A 12,204-nucleotide genomic window follows, 5' to 3' on the forward strand; every position below is an offset into this window, starting at 1 on the left:
GAGTGGAGAGTCACTGTTGGAGCTGCAGTGCCGGGCCAAGGGTGGTTCTGGCCAGCCCTGCAGAGTTAGGGGTCTTCTCCTGCCTGAGGGAGACTCCTCTGGGAGTGGGAAGGCAGCATGGAGGACGGAGCTCTGGGGTTGCGTGAGGGGCCAGCTCTGTGCCATTCCTGCTGGCCATGACTGAGCCTTGGTCTCCTCATCTGGGAAGTAAGGGTGATGCTCTGCTCTGTGGGCCTCCCTGTGTGTCTGTGAGGGTCACGCGGCAGACTTCCCGAGAAGGTACCTGTGCTTGTGCGCTCCCCTCCCTGCCTTGGGAGCTGGGGTGGGGGCACAAGGAGACTGTGAGTGCAGTGAGTAGGCCTCCTGCCCAAGGCCCTACCCTTCTGTTGGCAGTGGTGGTTGGGCCCTCCCTTTCTCTGTGTGGCACTCCCTGCCCAGGTCCCTGGTCTGCCTCTGGGAGCTGCTTCCATCCATGTTGGGCGGGCAGCCCAGGGAGCAGTGTGCCCTGCGGCAGCTCATCTCACACTGACTCTGACACATCCTTCTGATTCATGGCCAAGAAGCCTGCTCAGTCAGGGATTAGCTCATCACTGTCCCCTGAGCCTTTGATCTCGACTTGGGCACACACGCCTGAGCACAGAGTGAAGACTGTTGGCCACTAAGTTGGGGCTAGAACAGTCTCACTGGCCCATCTGTCCTGAAGAAGTGGGCAAATGCTTGTTGACTTTGTCACCGAAGCCTGCTTTTTGGGCATCGTGCAGGACTTTCCTAAGAGTGTCTCTGAGGGCAGAGCTGGGCTGTCCCCTTCGTCTCCGTGTAGGCCAACCCCGGCTGTCACCAGTGGGCACTCTGGCCCTCAGAGAAGAGAGGGTCTTGGCCAAGGCCTCAGGGGAAGCCTTGAAGGAGGGTGGGTCACTGGACCCCCAGACACCAAGGTCTTCTCACCATGAAGGTGAGCATAGAGGAACCGTGGTTGTGATGGTGGAAAAGAGATGACAGGCTGCCCTGGAGCACACCGCAGGATGGGGTCTCTAGGAAGACCTTCTTCCTCAAACCTGGCCTCTGAGAGGAGACCAGACTGAAGGCCAGGTACAAGGTTCTCTCATTGTTCCCCAGGTGGGCACCTGCAGTGGTCAGGGGTTGGGGCTCTTCTGTTACCCCGGGGTCAGCAGGGACAGCAGGACCACTGACCCTTTAGCTGCATCCCCTGACAACACCAAGAAAGTACCCGTCAGCTTGGGGACTCCTGAGCACTGGTGACTGTCAGATTCATCTCATATTCACCTCAGAGAACACAGTAGGTGCCTGACATACAGTAGGTGCTGAATGAATGAATTGAGGTTGAGGAGAGTCCATGGATGAGAGGGTGGTTGTACTTGGTCTTGGGATATTTTGGAGTCTTTTCTTGGAGCAAAGTGAAAAAGTCCTCCTGAGTCTCACCTGGAGGAGAGCATCCTTCCAGTGTGCCAGGCGAGCAGTTTGTGGGAGGGGCCAGTGGTGGGAGGTGGCACCTGTCTCCACTCCCCTTTGCTGTCAGGGCTCCCCATCCATTGTATATGGCTCCTCTTAGCCCTCTCAGATCCTATTATGCCAAATTAAATTGAGTCACAGCATCAAAAGCTCTTTGTTTGGTGAACCAAGCACTTTGTATTAGTTACTACATCCGTCTTGTTATTTTGCGTCATCTTCGCTAGCAGCCTGCCTGCATGTCCTCGAGGAGAAAGCTGCAGAGACTAAGTGGTTTATGAAATCTATTTGGATCCTTTGGTTATTCTTAAATGGGATAAACATTGGCATGAGGCTCCAGTACTTGCAGGGGAGCTGAGGAGAGGGTCCAGTGTCCCCCTTGCCCCAGGGGAATCGTAGCGCCCGTGGTCCCTCATCCTGGACACGATCAGCAAAAGTGTGACTGAGTTTCTCTATAATTTAATTAGGAACAGTCTGTTAGAAACAGTTCTTGCAGAATGGATGTAGGGATGTGAGGATTACTAAGGCTGCCAATTCTTTGCATCTGTACAGTTTAAAAAAATAGCAGTTTTCCCCACATTATAAAAGTATTATGGTGTGCATTGTAGAAGATTTGAAAAATAGAGACAAAGCGCAATGAAAAACAAATTCTAGGTCTCATCACTGAGTGTAAAACACTGTTAACACTTTAGTGTGTGACTTTCTAGAGGCTCTTCCAGATGTGTGTGCGCGCGCGTGTGTGTGTGTGTGCGTGCGTGCGCTCCCGTACATATGTACTTAAAATTTTTACAAGAAAGGGATCAAAAGTGTATTTGGCTTTTATCCTCACAGCTATGGTGTCTTTGGTTCCCCAGGAAGCTGGCTGACTGTCAGCTCACACAAAACCTTCTTCTTCCCTGGCCACCACTGTCCGCTAGGGAATCTGATCCATCTCAACACTCAGCAGGGTGATGGGAAATGGACCACATGTCACCAACACCTAAAACTCTGTGCCTGCTGGGGGATTCTCGTGGGGGAAGAGTTAGAGCTGAGTCTGCCCTGGTGTCCTCGATGGCTCAGGAAAGACCAAGCAGTTCTATGCCTCTTGGTGGCTCTTCCCTGCCTGGGGCTGGATGGATATTGACGGGGCCCTATCTGGCTGGCCTCTTGGACCTTGAGGACTGCAAGACCCCCAGTTGTTCCCATGCCTCCTGCTCTGCCCTTTGCCTCACCCTAGATCACTGAGGAGGCCCTTCTGCCTGAGGATGGCTCCAGGGAGGTTGTGTGGCCTTGCATGCAGGGTGCAGAATTTGGAGTGGGGAGGGTGGAAGAAATCCATGCTTGGCAGGCCTTTCACCTTGTGGAGGAAAATAATACCAGCGGAGCCTATAAACTTCGGTCTTCTAGCCGGCCTTAGGAGAACTTGACTTTTCTTCCCTCAGTCACTCACAGGTGATGTTAAAGGCTCTCTGCCTTAGTTTCGATTTGTGAGGGAGTATTTGTTCAATGTCCACTTTCCATTTTCCCAGAGAATCAATCCTCCTTGTCAGAAACACATAGTTCTGAGGTGACGTGGGCATCGAGCTCCCGGACGATAGGAGGGAGGCAGGGCACGTGTGGGGTGGGGATAGCACTCCTTATTCAATATTCTTTGACCTCCCAGCTCACCCTGATTTGGTTCAGTCGATTGTCCCCCTGCTGTCAGGAAGGCCTGCCCTTGAACGTGGCTGAGGATTCATTATCTGTCAGAGGCAGCCAGGTGTGTCTGTACATGGTGATGCTGGGGTCTCGTTAGGCAGCTTAGTAATTAAAAGCAAACAAAGCCCGGATGGAGACCTGTTGGTGTTGCTGGGGGCACTGAGGCAGAAACCAGCGGGAAGGCCGCCAGGTTCCAGGGCCCAGGAAGACATGGTATCCTGAGAGGTGACAGAGAGGTGCCGAGTCCCCCCGTGGGGGAGCACATGGCCCCATCCCAGGCCATCCTGCAGGGCCACTAGGTCCTTGCCCCCATCTGGGACTAGGTTGCACCTCCTGTGCTGTTAGAGAAGGACAGCAAGGCCTGTTCTCACATCACAGCCCTGCTGGGCCCTTTATTGGAATCAACCCGAGTGTTGGCAACATTCTAAGAAAGAACTAAATCTTAGTTATTGAGTAGTACAGAGGTGGGCTTCAAACCCAGAGCTGCCTGACCCTTGAGACTTAACACTTGCTCTTTTCCCACATCTTTGAGGATGTAATTAAGTTAAAGATGTTGAGATGGGGTGACCATCTTGTGTTACCCAGGTGGGCCACAAGCCCAATGAAAAGTGTCTATTTATAATAAGAGAAAGGCAGAAAGAGATTTGAGACAGGGAGAGGGAGACACAGATGGGACAAGAGGAGGCAATCTGACCACAGAAGAGATTGCGGAGTGATATGGCCACAAGCCAAGGAATGCTGAGCCGCCAGGAGTTGGAAGAGGCAAAGAGTGGACTCTCCCTTGGAGTCCCTGGAGGTTGTGTGGCCCTGATGGATTTCAGACTTCTGGGCTCCAGATTTGTGACAGAATACATTTCTGTTGTCAAAAAGTTTGTTACAGCAGCCGCAGGGAGCTAACACAGGGCGGCTCAGCCTGTCAGAGCTGGAGATCTGCAGCCCCTTTGCCATTGTAGCAGCAACTTTTTGGATTTGGGGCAGCCCTGCTGGAGTGGGGCCTGGCCATGCAGCATGTGGCGCCTCTTGTATCCATCCTTCCAGGCCTCTCATGACATCCGCGGCATCACAAGCTGCCATAGTCTCCATGTCCTTCTCGTGTACCCCGGAGTCCCCTGCCTTGGAACACAGCGAAAGCTGACCTGATGTTGCACATACATCTTTTATGAATGGATTTTGCTCAGCTCTGAGGTTGTCTGTTTCTTGCCTGGAGGCAGTGGCAGGAAGTTGGTGCTGTTTGGGGCCCTTTAGCCCTGAAGTGGCCCACTCCCTCTCCTGCCTCACCGGCAGGTGACCTCACAGGAAAGTTATAAATAGCAATCAGGGATGGGTTCTGAGTGCCTCGAAGTGGAAGTACCATCATTTGATGACAGTTCAGTGCAGGGGAGACAGCGGGACGCGGGGGGCCATCGCTTCTCCTCCGCTCTGATGGTAATCAGAGCAGGCAGATGTCTCCGACAGCTGGGGCTAATAGGCTGTCAGACAGGGCCAGGCTGGCCTGGGACATCTTCTGCGCGTCCTGGCCCTGGTCCAGCCCAGACTGAGGGAAATCAAGCATGGGGCCGAGGAGGGAGGCTGTGGACCTGCTGGCAGAGACTGTGCCCACCAACCCCCCCACCCCCAACCTGAGGATGAAAACTCACTCACTGGGAGTGGGGTGGGGGTGTCTCCTCCATCCAGTCTGCACAGTTTTTCCATTTGTGGGAAATGGTCATTTCAATTATTGATGAGAGATGAAAACTAGGCTAATTCAGTTCAATTTCTCCAATGGACAAAACTATTTATAATTAACCTAGCATCAAAGGTCAAGGCAGTGGTAAATTACTGGGGTGGCAGAAGAATTGCAATAAGGACCCACTTTGCGCTGAGGTGGAATTTATGCAAGAACCATCTTGAGAAGTGCTCTGAAATGTATTCCTGACTCAAAACCAGAGTGTGGAGCCACCTGCAAGACCATCATCTCAGCACTGGGACATTTTGAGCAAAAGAGGGTCTGGGTCTGTTTCTTCAATGTGTGGCCCCGAAGAGGGAGTGAGCTGGTGGCTTCTGGGGAAGGGAAACCAAGATGTTCTTGACTTGTCCATCCATGTAGCTGGGGCTTTGTCTTTGGTAGGGATCCTGGACCGAGGTATTATTCAGCAAACTTGACAGGAAGAGGACTCAGGGGTCTGGCAGAGGGTAGTGGTTTCTTCCAGCACATGCCTGGATCCTCCTCCAGCCTCCAGGGTGCACCTGCAAACTTTGGGCAAGAGAAACTTGGCTGTTTCGGCAAAGAGTTCTGTCTCTGACATCACATTGCATCTCTGGAAGGTGTTCTCAGTCCTTCTGGGAGTTAGGTTTCTGATTTTCTGAGGACTTGGCTTCCAGTAAGACCTCCCCACTGTATGACTGGTTCCTTAAGACTTAAGGTCAAACTAAGGCCTCACCACTTCTGTCCTGGGACCCCTGATGCACGCCCTAGGGAGGGGAGGGGAGGAGTCCTGTCCAACAGAATGTGACTGTAGCTCAGTAGACCAACCAGGCTGCCTTGGGACACTCTCTTCAGATGTTTTCCATTTGTTTCTTATTTTTATTTTTTAATATTTATTTATTTATTTGACTATACTAGGTCTTAGTTGTAGCATGTGGGATCTTTGATCTTTAGTTGTGGCATGTGGGCTCTGGTTCCCTGACCAGGGGTTGAACCTGGACCCCCTGCATTGGGAGCATAGAGGCTTAGCCGCTGGACCCCCAGGGAAGTCCCTGTCCATTTGATTTGTTTCCTGGGAGGCTGGGGCTAATTTTGGAAGGAGCTGAGGGGGATATCTGGGTGGCCCAAGAATGCCTGGTGAAGACCACCAGATCTGGCTCTGCTTTCCACTTGTCCTTACTCAATGTCCTTGACCCTGTAGAAACTCTTGGCTTTTTGACTGAAGATTTGCCTGCCATGTGTCTCCTGAATATTATGGCACTTCAGTCAGTTCAGTCAGTTCAGTCTCTCAGTCATGTCCGACTCTTTGTGACCCCATGAATTGCAGCACGCCAGGCCTCCCTGTCCATCACCAACTCCCGGAGTTCACTCAAACTCACATCCATCAAGTCGGTGATGCCATCCAGCCATCTCATCCTCTGTCGTCCCCTTCTCCTCCTGCCCCCAATCCCTCCCAGCATCAGAGTCTTTTCCAATGTGTCAGCTCTTCACATGAGGTGGCCAAAGTACTGGAGTTTCAGCTTTAGCATCAGTCCTTCCAAAGAACAACCAGGACTGATCTCCTTTAGAATAGACTGGTTGGATTTTCTTGCAGTCCAAGGGACTCTCAAGAGTCTTCTCCAACACCACAGTTCAAAAGCATCAATTCTTCGGCACTCAGCTTTCTTCACAGTCCAACTCACATCCATACATGACCACTGGAAAAACCATAGCCTTGACTAGACGGACCTTTGATGGCAAAGTAATGTCTCTGCTTTTCAATATGCTATCTAGGTTGGTCATACCCTTCCTTCCAAGGAGTAAGCGTCTTTTAATTTCATGGCTGTAATCATCATCTGCAGTGATTCTGGAGCCCCCAAATATCCAGTCTGACACTGTTTCCACTGTTTCTCCATCTATTTTCCATGAAGTGACACCTTCTAATCTACCATATGGGGCTTCCCTGGTGGTTGATCTGGTAAAGAATCCACCTGCAATGTGGGAGACCTGGTTTCAATACCTGGGTTGGGAAGATCCCCTGGAGAAGGGAACAGCTACCTACTCCAATATTCTGGCCTGGAGAATTCTATGGACTGCATAGTCCACGGGGTCGCAGAGTCGGACATGACTGAGCGACTTTTACTTTTCAATCTACAATATACTTTCCCTATGTATCATATCTGTTGCTTATGGTCTGTTTCCATGTCCATGACTGCAAATCTGTGCACTCCTTCCAGGCACAGATACTGTTTTGTTCACTGCTGTAGCCCAAGTAAGATCTTAACAGATGTTGTTAAAAGGATGAGTGAACGAATGACTAGCATTTCTTTCCCATAGACCTACAGACTTTTTTTTTTAACCTTTCTCTGGAAGGTTAATTCTCTGCTTCTTAATTTTATTTTGTTTTAATTTTTTGGGCCTCTTTTTGAGTGGAGTTAAAGTTTGTGGGTTCTGATAAAGGGTGTACTGGAGGAATATGAAACTACTTCCTCAAGATGGGTTCCATATTCTTTTTGAAACAAGGCTTTCCACAGACCGTATGTCTGTGCATTTCCATGACAGTCCCTGGGGACCTCCCACCTCGAGTTTTCCTTCATGCTGGACCCTGTGTTATTTCACAAAGCTCTGCTCTCATCTCCTTTGGTTTCTGTAGTTTTGAAGTCCACTCACCTCTCAGTAATGAGGAAATAACCGCTGCTGCTGTGTGTGACCTCAAATTTTAATTGGATTTCAGATCGGGTTTGAATGAATGAGTGAAGTTGTTGGGCTGTTGGAACAAGCGCTTCTAGTAATGAGATGAAACCATTACATTAATTTCCTTGGGACCTCTTCCTTCCCCTTCTCAGATTGTTTGCAGACACTGGTCAATGCTACATATAAATTGAGGTCTCAAAAGGCTAAATTAACAATTAATCGGAAGCATTTTTAAGCCCCTAAAGTGGAAATAGTCCCTCGATTGTAAGAGGAAATCTACCTTCAGAGACCGCTTGTTATTGAAGACGTGCACCTTGAACACATCAGGGGAATGTGGAGTGAACTCTGGTTTATAAGGTCCAAAGGGGCAAAGAGTGTTCATACATCAAAGACATAATTCTTAGCGTTTTGTCGGATCAGCTTTTCTCGTTCCCTGTGTTAACGCAAAGTCTTGGAGGAAAAGGCGTCTCTGTCAGTCAAGGAGGGCAGTGGGTTTGATTTAGACACGTGACCCAGTGGCCACTCACAGTCACTCTTCCCTCTTGCTGTGTCTCCTCAGCCTTCTCTGAGGCACTTGGCATCAATGCTTCTGCCTTTTGTGCTCCGTTTTCCTGGGCCACCATGCTCCCTGCACCTGGTTTCAGGCCTCTCTCCTTGCCTCCAGTGTCTCCCTGCCCACCCTTTCTGAGCACGAGGTCTGTAATTACCTGGCTCGGGAACCCTCAGTGACTCCCACTGCCCGTAGGAGAGTAGGAGCTCTCCCGGCTTCCTGCGTGCACTCCCTCTGTGCCCTCTTCCCTACCCTGGTGTGCGCCACTCTCCATGCGGGCCGGCTCTTCCTCATGCTCCTCCCCGCTCCCCACAGCTCTGCTAAGTCTCGCCTCCAGACTTCTTCACTCATTATTTCTAGGGTGGTCCATAGTATCTGTTGTCCAAGCTAGGATAGTTTTGATTAATGAAAGGGGACACTAGTAGTGATTGTGTTGGGACAATGAGTGTAAATTGGACGGTCCCCGGAAACCAGGACATGTGGTCACCTTCGCTGGTCCTACAACTGTTTTCTCACTTTCCATCTCCGTTCTCACCCCACTGCTCAGTTCCCCTCAGATCTTTCCAGTCCTTGGTGGCTCATTTCCAGGAGGTTTCTCTTGGTGAGTCGGAGAGTCTTCTCATGGTAAGTCTCCATGATAAGGCTATGTGCCGGAAGCCCTTTTGGTTCCCCTGGCTCTGTGCTTCTCATCTGAGCACCTCCCAGTAGTGAGTGGGTACCCAGATCAGGAGCAGGGGTTCTGTGTCAGGAGGGGTCATTTCTGACAGTGCCCAGAATCAGACCACAGGTGAGGGCACCTGGCGGAGGACATCAGTGGTGGCTTCTCAGGACCGGTTCTGGAGCAGATGCAGAGATTTTACCCTAGTTGTGCGTCTCCAAGAATGGTTCTCTGGGCCTTCTGGTGACTCTGGGTGCTACTGACCATTCTTTATCACAAAAATGTGAACCATAAACAAAAGAAGAGAAAGAAAATCACACAATGAATCCAAGCCCCTGCATGCTCACCAAGCAGATTCAACAATTATAAAACTCTCTTCGTTTTGACTCCTCTGTTCCCAAGGGCCATGTGGTTTTTGGTGTCAAGGTGGAAGGAGGAAGAATGCACACCCACTTCGTAACTGTCAGGAAACGACACCCAGAGTTTCTCATTCCATTAGAGAGAGTCTGTCTTATGGCCAGTCCTGGCTGCAGGAAAGGTGGGGACATAGAGTCCCTTGTTGGCACCTGCTTCCCAGGGCAGTGCTGTCCCATTGAGAGGGCACGTCCTGGCACTGCTTTCTTGGTTTGTGCAGAGCCTGCTCGAGTGATGCACTCACTCAGGGCACTGCCATTCCTGCACATTTTCTTTCTGTTACAGCCTTTGTGTGTGGACTTCTCATTCTGCTAGTTGTTACTCATCTTGCCCACTATCTAATTCTTTTCCTGATGTCCCAGGTCCTAGGGAGGGTCTCTTTGTAGCTCAGCCTTGGGAAGATCCAGATGAAAAAGAGATGTGGACAACATGATGTCATCATGCATCCCTCAGGGAATTCTGCTACGAATCAGAAGAAAGATCTTTAAATCAATTTAATTGATTCTTTCTTTATAACCAGTGCTTTTTACTATTTAACATTACTTTCTTTCCTAACCTCTTTGTGAATTCTCCAAAGGTTGACAGCAACTGTAACATAATTTTAATCAACTTCTAGAGGAATGCATAAAACAAGTTTTCAGAAGACATAGCTTTCAAATAAAATTGGTAGCTGCTCTTATAATTTCCTTGTCAAACTTTGATCAATCCCTGCTTTTTTTCTGAAAATAGCCCCTTATTAGTTAGAATGCAGTATTTACTTATAACGTACATTGAGTTGTTCTGCAATAGCTTAATATGCTTTTTTTTTTTCTTCCAGGGAGGGGATAGGATATTGTATGCCTTGGTTCCTCCTTTATCCTAGCTCAGGGCTGGCCACAGATATTGCTGATGGGTCAGTAGACGGCTCCTCTGTTGCCTAGAAAAGAAGTGCCACATGAAGTCTGAACGCTAACACTTAAAAAAAGCTCAAGCTGTATGTGGTTTTGGGTTTGGTGCAATGTTGTAGAGTTGGGAACCTCTGCTCTCCCTGTAAAGAAGCTCTATTTCCTCACTGTTATACACAGGCCAAGGGACTATGAAAAGTATAATCATGGACACTAGGAGGGGTCAAAATGAAGGACCATTTAAATGTTTCATGGGGAAGAAAATGTGCATCAAGTGGGCTAGGGGAAGAGAAGGTAATGCCCGTGCCAGACAAGCCTGTGGTTTTGAGTCAGCTTCTTGCCTGAGGGGGAGAAAACCTACGTAGTCACCAGGAGATGTGTTTCCAGTCATTTGATGGCACTATAAATAGCATAAACAATGACAAGTCCCATGAACATCATTGACGGAGGAATTTGCCTTGAAGTTTCTTCTGGGATCTAATTTAAAGGAACATCTTGGTGAAACTGAGGTCATGAGGGAGGCAGAAATAAGTGGAGAGAAATGCGGTGTGACAGCTGAGCCCTCCCAGCCTGCCCGCCAAGCTGCGCTGGCTCTGCTGCAGGGAAGGACTCCAGGGAGGAGGTTCTGGCGGGAAGTGACCCTGCAGGAGACAAGGGCTCAGCAGCAGCGACCCCACAGGTCTGCTGCCACCAAGGCCCCGCAGAACAGAAGTGTGCTGAGCGGGGAAGAGGGCGCAGGACGAGAAGATCAGATTTCTTAGCTCTGCTGTTTGCTGTATACAGTTGAGTGACCTTGAGCAATGACACTCCCTTATCTGAAAATGGAACTGAAGCTGTTGCCCACCTGGGCTGCTGTCAGGACCTGAGTAGTCACATGTCCAAGGGCAGGAAGGGTGGCTGTCACGCTGTCAGTTCATTAGTAAGAAGGTGCTGTCCAGGGAAGTTTTTATTGGGTTCCCCAGTCTGAAGAGTGATAAAGAGCCTACCTGCCAATGCAGGAGACGTAAGAGACGAGGGTTCAATCCCTGGGTTGGGAAGATCCCCTGCAGGAGGAAATGGCAACCTACTCTAGTATTCTTGCCTGGAGAATCCCATGGGTGGAGGAGACTGGTGGGCTACAGTCCATGGGGTTGCAAAGAGTCAGACACAACTGAAGCAACTTAGCATGCACCAGTCTGAATATTCTTCCTGTTCAAGGCTTTATTTAGGCTTTTAGTTTCTGAAAAACAGACTTTCTTTAATAAAATCAGAGTTGGGAATATGAAGTTGGAAAGCAAGAGGGCACATCCAGAACATTGTGGGTGGGCAGCAGGTTTCATCTTGATCTGTGGATGAACTGTGCATATCTCAGATCACCTAAACGTGCCTGCAATCCCAATGCTATCAAGAGTTTAACAAGCAAAGGGCATCCAGGCACAGAGGAACCCGTAAACGGGAGCCTGCAGATCCATGGGCCCCCAGGCTGCACTTTGTTTGGCAGAGAAGGTGAGATGCCTCGTGTGGGGTCTAGGAGATCAAACACCAAGGTCCTGCTGGTTCAGCAGTGACACCTCTGCTCCTCAGTAGCCCAGCAGAGCAGAGGCCTGGGGCTCCAGAGCCCCTAGAACTTATTTCTAGAAGCTGTCAGGAGGGACGCTTCCCTCCACAGGGCCCTGCGCTCTCCAGCTATTCCTGTCCCTGCCCAGCTGGTAGGAGATAGAACGTGAGCCTGTTTATTTTCAAAGTGAAGCTGACTTTAGTCTCTTGTTCTAGGTGGTTCTTATTTTAGCTAAACCCTACAGTGTCTACTCTGAAGGCTGCAGGAAAGATTTCACTGTGTACAGCAGGTGAGGAAGCAGCAGGCAGGGTCCGGAGCCCTGAGAAAGGATTGGGGAAGCTGAGTGCAGCGCAGGCTGTGGGGGTGAAGGGCTGGGAGGATTTGCTTGGTTCACAAAATTCTGTGGATCTTCCTGGAAATTGTGTACGTATATTTTGTCTTCAGAACAACATTTTCTTAAAATTTGTTGGAAGACAAGCGCTGGGGGACTGCATAGGGGACTTGAAGTTGAGTCCTTTTCCTGAGATGAATAGGGTTCTTTCTGTGTTCACAACTGAGGTCTAATTCCTCCTTCTAGAAAAGGAGTCTGGAGAGAGAAGGGATTTGTTATTATTGGTTTTTAATATTTTATTGAAGTATAGTTGATTTACAATGTTGTGT

This window comes from Bison bison, unplaced genomic scaffold (genome assembly GCF_000754665.1).
Source record: "Bison bison bison isolate TAMUID 2011002044 unplaced genomic scaffold, Bison_UMD1.0 scf7180017864203, whole genome shotgun sequence".
Lineage (NCBI taxonomy): Eukaryota > Metazoa > Chordata > Mammalia > Artiodactyla > Bovidae > Bison > Bison bison.